General features: G+C 44.8%; 1 long non-coding RNA gene across 1 annotated transcript in view; it reads right to left on the reverse strand.

The window, feature by feature from the left end:
* LOC111817140 overlaps positions 1 to 6,834 on the reverse strand; it is a 49,871-nt gene that overhangs the window by 26,526 nt on the left and 16,511 nt on the right. The window contains exon 2 of the long non-coding RNA XR_002821401.1: positions 3,342 to 3,417. This is a non-coding gene — a long non-coding RNA (uncharacterized LOC111817140). The remainder of the gene's footprint in view (positions 1 to 3,341; positions 3,418 to 6,834) is intronic.

Consider the following 6,834-nt stretch of genomic DNA (forward strand, 5'->3'; position numbering starts at 1 on the left):
TGTGGCCAGCTCAGCCCACCAGGGGGCGGGGCTGGCTGGCATGTGGTGCTGGGGGATTGAACCGCGGTCCCTGTGCTTTGCTAAGCTTGTTCTAAATAGGTGCTTTAGACCACTGAGCCATCTCACCAGCCCCATAAAAAATAATTAATTTTTTTAAAAAATGAATTAGGGGCAGGGGACATAGCTCAGTAGAATAAGCACTTTCCTGGCAAGCGCAAGGACCTGAGTTAAATCCCCAGTTCCACAAAAAATAAAAAATAAAAAAAAGAGTTAAGAGTGTCATGGCATAGTGATATATGCACTCCAATGTTTCTGGCAGTACAGTTTGGAATCCTTAAATCTTGGAACAACCCAAGTGCCCATCAACCAAGCAATTCATAAAAAAGATACGCTTTTTTTTTAATATAATGGAGTACCATTCAGCCATCGAGATACACCGGAGCCATTTACAGCTAAATGGGTGCAGCTTGAGACCACACTCTTAAGTGAAATATACCACATACACATGTGTAAATATAGTGGTGTTTGGCTGGTGTGAGAACCTGAAGGTGTAAATAAGGACCAAAATGTGTAATAGATATTGTAAAATAGGAAGAAATTGTTCAAAGGGGGAACTAGGGTGGGAGAAGAGGGAAAGGAAGGACAGGAAAAGAAAAAATGAGAAAAGAAAGATAAAGGGGAGCCAAAGCTTCTGTAAGTAAAAGGGGTTGAAGGGAGGGGAGGAGAGGGGGATGGAGACAGAATCATGGCACGTGGTGCACAGGGCCAAACTCTCTGTGATGAGTGTGACCAAAATGTGTACATAATGGTACCAATAAACTTAATTTTTAAAGTTCACTATGAAATAGAATAAGCTCGAAGCATTTCTAGCTACATGGATGCTCAAGAACACAGTTGTTTTTTTTTTTCTTTTTTCTTTTTTTTTTGGTACCAGGCACTGAACTCAGGACCTTGCATCTGCCAGGCAGGCGCTGAAGCCCCGGAGCTACCTCCCTGGCCCAAGACCACCACTCTTTAAGTGAAATAAGTCAGACACGTGTGTAAATACAGTGTTGTTTCTCTGGTGTCCGAAACCAAAGTGTAAATAAGGACCACAGTATACAACAGATATTGGGAAGAAAATGTTCAAATGAGAAGGAGAACAAGGGAGGTGGAAGATACAAAGGGACAAAAAAAAGAAGAGAATACTAGGGAAAAAAGGAAACAAAGTTTTTATAAATAAGGAGGGGAAGAGGAGTGGAATGGGAGGCAAACGGGAGAGAAAGCATGGTGTAACATACATGGGCACAAAATCCCATGACGAGTATTATCATTATGTACATCTCAAATATACCAATAAAAAAAAAATCAGAACACTGAGGATTTTTTCCATGTCTGATCCCTGGAATTATTTAAATCCCTGGATCTATTTAAAATCATGTAAAACAAAAGATCTGAGACCCTTGTATACATGCCCAACGAAAGAAAACCATCTGCAGATTTTCTAAGCTATGAATGTGGGCTGGGGGTACAGCTCAATGTTAGAGCCCTTGGAGGCCCTGGATTCCGTCCTACCTCTACCCACACACAAAAAATATAATAATTAGAAAGAAAAAAAAGGCCCTTAAAAGAGACTGAGGCATGAAGATAACAAGCTCAAGGCCAGCCGGGGCAGTTTAGGCAGACCTTTCAAAATGAAAACTAAACTGGTAACAGTTGCACACAGCTGTCATCCCAGCCCTCCGGAGGCTGAGGCAGAAGGATCATCCAATGTTTGAGGCCACCCTGAGCTACAAAGCGAGACCCCGTCTCAAAAAAGCAAAATAAATGAGTTTTTAAAAATTTAAGAGCATGGACCAGGGAGATAGCTCAGTGGAATAAGCACTTGCCTGGCAAGTGCAAGGGCCTGAGTTCAATCCCCGGTTCTAGGGGGGAAAAAAAAAATTAAGAGCAGGGGCAATAGTTCAGTACAATCCTCCAAATGGAAGCCAGGACTACTTGTTTTTTCCCCGAAATTCACCTCCTTCTTGACTCTGGGGAAACATTTTATATTTGTCTTTCAGGACCCAGAAGGGTGAGGCAGGACAGGGCCACCTGAGATAGGTAGTGAGATCCTACCTCAAAACAAAACTGTACTGATTAAGTACTACTTACATTTACTGAAAAACAGACTCTGGGAATAAATCCTTGCGCGGTGACCCACCAGGGTCAGGAGGGCGCAGACATGGAGCTGTGCAGGGCAGACACAGCCCTCAGGCAAGTTCCCCGAAGAGCTTCAATCCTTCAATCTGAAAGCCTCTCTTGGGATGCTTCCCCACCCCTAATCCCCCCAACGGGGGACTGAACTCAGGCTCTTGTGCTTGCCAAGGAGAAGACCGTTCAAAGTGGTGATTTTCTGCTTTCCTCTAACATAAAATACTAACAAACCTAAATAGTTAAATGTTTTAAGTACAACTATCCAGTGCCCTGTGAAATTAATTTAAATACTTCCTGCGTTTAAAAATGTAAAAAAACAAAAAAGGGCATACAAATGAAGGACCATTTTGTATCTATATATACAAAATAGTTAGGATAGATATACAGCTATTTTCTTTTAATTCAACGAGAAGAAAGATTTGTACTAAGAGTGTTTGGACAGGATATCATGTCTGCATCTTGTACTATGAATAACCACTACAAAGACAACAATATGCAATGTATTAATTATTGAAACTGTCCTATTAATCGGTTTTGAAACTATCTCATTGCTATTTATTTCTCACTAAAATTAATTAAAAATATAAATATAAATATAAAAAGCCTAGCGCTACAGCGCAGGCCTCTGATCCAAGCATTCTGGGGGGCTGAGGTAGGAGGATCACAAGTTCGAGCCCAGCCTGGACAAATCAATGACTTGGCAAGATCCAGTCGCAAAATAAAATATGCAGGAACTAGGGGAGGGTCTGCGGATGTTGCTCAGCATAAAGGCCCTAGGTTCCATCTCTAGTGACGCAATCAATCAGAAATTAAGGGCCGGGGAGACAGAGATAGCTCAGTAGATTAAGTGCTTGCCTGGCAAGCGTAGGGTCGTTGAGTTCAATCCCCGGTACCGCAAAAAAAAAAGAAAAGAAAAAAAAAAAAATTAAGTTGATCTCAATGCTGCCAGCTGGTGAAGGTAAGCTGCCCCAGCTACTGCTGCGCACGAACCCCACATCGGGTCTGTCCCCCGCGTCCCTTCCTCCGCCCCCGCGGCCCCTGCTGCCGGCCCAGGGCCGACCCCGCGTCCGGAGGGGACGCAGGACGGAGAGGTGACTCCAAAGCTGGCGCGCGGCCACTTCCCCACCTCCACCAAGGCCCTGCGCCCCCGATTCCCCTGCACTCACCATTTCAGGCTCCTGAGGTGTCCTGGCGTCCTCCCTATGGCTCCCACGATCACTGCAGATTACACAAGGACAAGGACTGCGGCAAACAGCCCAGGGACAGCGTAAGACCGGAGAAACGGAACGACTGCGCCACCGGAAGAAGAAGCGAAGTCTACCAGGCGTTGCGTAGCGACTGCCCACCCCTTTCCGGGGGCGCTGTTGATTGGATAGTTATTATGGCCCCGCCCCTTCTCCCTGAGTGACAGCGCGGCTGCGCGTCTCGCGACTCAGCCCACCCACACTTACAAGCTGTCTCAGCCAGGCTGGGTGTTCTGTACCCCCCAACCCCCACCCCCAGCCTCCCATAGTGCTGGGGCTGGAACCCAGGGCTTTAAGTTAAGCAAGCATTCTACCCACGAACTGCACCCTAGTCCCACCACATTTCATTTAAGAGCTCAGAAGAAAAACTGGCATTTAAAATTGGTTGATCAAGAAGAAGGGGGTGGTGAATGAAAGCAAGAGACAGGAAAAGGAATATTGTGGGACTGTCCTGCTTCAAGGTTGTATATGGTGAGATTTTTGGACTTATGTGCAAACATAAGAAGCATAGAATTCTTTATCCTATTTTTAAAATATAATCTAATTTTTAAATGTTTTTTATCATATTATATAGGGACTTAAAGTTCAACATATCAATACTTGATGAAAGATACCTGTTCCTTATTATGCCTAAGATGTTTGAAATGCAGTGAGATAGTGAGGTTAAGCTTGATAGCCTAAATCGTTTGATAATAACAATAAGTTTTTCTTCTGCATGGTTAACAACCTAAGTTTGCAGACCAAAATTAGAGAAAAAGGAGGGATACAAGGAAAGCCAACATTTTGGCCCTAGCCTTCTAAGATCAATTAAGACTCAGGACATATGAGAACTTGTACTGTAACGTCATGTACCTCGGTAGTGTCCCTAATTTTCTGATCAAGAAGATTATGGGGCCAAAGAGGAAAGTGATCGATGACGTAGAGTGTGCCTAAGGAGAGTCACATGGGGAGAAGACACTCTCTCAGGCTTTCACAGAGAGCACATTGGCCAAGCAATGGCCGTGACTCATCCACATGGCTGCACTGATAAAGGTTCTACAATCTGAGGTACAGGATCTCAGGATAAATCCTGAGGGCATTTCACTGACCTTCTCAGACCAAAAAGCTACAACTCTTGTTGCATAGGTCCTGCTTTAACTTGGTCTTAACCATCCAGTAGAAAAGTATGAAGACGAAATATAAGAAATAAAGCCATGCTGTTAAGTTGAGCTGTGGGGGACTCAGGTCAATAATTTCTGACATTGCCAGTTAAACAGAAGACCCAATGCTATTATGGGCTACTGGACTCTTTTAGAATATTTTGCTGAGTTTACACACATATAATATTCAATAACGGAACTTAGAAAAAATGGGGTATACCTATGAATGTCCATTTTGTATCTGTGTATTCAAAGTGGTTGGGATAGATATATAGTTGCATTCTCTTAATGAATAGAATGATTTGTTCTAATGGTGTTTGTAAATAGGATCACAAGTCCGCATCTTGTACAGCAATTAACCACTAAGAAGAATATATGCAGTGTATTATTTGTTGAAACTGTACTTCCGATTTGATTTGAAACTGTCTCATTGCTATCTGTTTATCAATAAAACTTTGAAAAAAATAATAAATAAAATAAAATAAAATTGGTTGAAGAAATGGCTGGGAGCCAGGCACGGTGGCGCGCACGCCACCTGCAATCCCTGTCTCAAAATGTGCGCAAGGTGTGGCGATAGAGATGTAGATCAGTGCAGAGGGCTTGGGTTCAATCCCGGGTGTCAGTAAGTGGCTGGCTACATGGCTCGGTACGAAGGCCCTGCGTTCAACCTTCAGTTTCAATAATAATAATAATAATAATTAAAAGGGCTGAAACTGGTTCAGAGCAAAGCCCCTGGGGGTTTTTGTTTTGTTTTGTTTTTTGGTTGTTTTTTGTTTGTTTTTGCCATCAGTACTGAAATAATAATCCTGAGATGAACATTTTACACTAGAAAAGAACTTCAAAATGCAAAAGGCTAAGATTTCTGTAAGGTGACTAAATTCATAGCCTCCCTGATGGACAACACTCTTAACACACTGCGCCACGATTCCAGTGGCCGTGCTCACAACCTGTCCTTTTGTCACTTGCTTTTCCGCCGTTGAGCATGGCAGGGCCACAAAAACGAGTAAAGGCATCCGTGGAGGTCCCGAGTACAAGCAGCCTGGCGACGTCACCAGCACCGCTGATCCTTGGGACAGGTGCTGCTGCAGGAGGACGAAGGCCACAGATCTACCAGCACTGCCTGTGCACCTTCCTGCAGGGGAAACACCCAAGCGGCAGAGGCCTGCGGAGTGTGGGCCCCGCCCCTGCAGCCCCGCGCCTGCGCACTCGGCGTAGCCTCCGTCCCGTTTGCAGCCAGGCTGGAAGCACATCCGAAACCTTCTAGGTTTCGGCAGAGCCCAGGATTAAACACAGGGCCTTGTGCATTCCACGGGAGTTCATTATCACACCTAGTCCCTGAAAGTCCTTAAGATTTAGTCAAGGATGGAGATAACTGATCTGCTATGACATCTTCACCCGCGAAGCGCTGACAGTACAGAAAAGATACCCTGCAGGCCCTCACGGTCCCTCCTATCCCTCATCATCATTTCCTTCTACGTTCTCAATTCTCTTTCTCCTGAGGCTGGCCTCAAACTACCTTAAACTAAGTAGTTTAGGTAGGGTCTCCCTATGAAGCCCAGGCCGGCCTCAAATTCAGCCACCCTCCTGCTGCCTCCCAGGCAGCTCCGCCAGGCATGTCACTAACAAATCATGAAGTGCATGGAGTTATGTGCTTCTAACATCCGATGATGAAATAAAGAGAACAAGCATTTAGCTAGATTTAGTGGCTCAGGCTTGTAATCCCAGCTACTCAGAAGGCTGAGACAGGAGGATTCCAAGTTTGAACACAACCTTGGCAGTTTAGTGAGACCCTATCTCAAAATTTCAAAGGAAAAGCAAACATTTGAACTAAGATAAGCAGCTTGTCTTGCACATAATTCACGGGGAAACCAGCACTGGGAAAGTTAACATAAGCTGGGCACGGTGGTATGTGCTGTAACCCTAGCATTTGAAAAGGCTGAGACAGCAAGATGACGGGTTTGAGCCCAGCTTAGGTAATTTAGCGATCTGTGAGACCATCTTAAAATTGTAAAAGGTTGTGGATTAACACAAAGATCCTGAGTTCAAACCCGGGTACCAGAAATAACTTTCCCAAGCTTGGGAGTCACACTAACGTGAAATGGAGGCCTGAGGTGGATCAGTCCCCAGCAGTGAGGCAGGGTCACCAAGTGTGGAGAGCTGCGAAGGACCGCGCCTACAAGATGGCGCTGGTTCCAGCCTTCCACCCCCCGTGGGTGAGCGCTCTCTGTGCACAACAACTCCTTATATGGCCAGGGCTGCTGTCATGATTTGCTTCC

The sequence above is a fragment of the Octodon degus genome, unplaced genomic scaffold (genome assembly GCF_000260255.1).
Source record: "Octodon degus isolate 3935 unplaced genomic scaffold, OctDeg1.0 scaffold00050, whole genome shotgun sequence".
NCBI classification, from domain to species: domain Eukaryota; kingdom Metazoa; phylum Chordata; class Mammalia; order Rodentia; family Octodontidae; genus Octodon; species Octodon degus.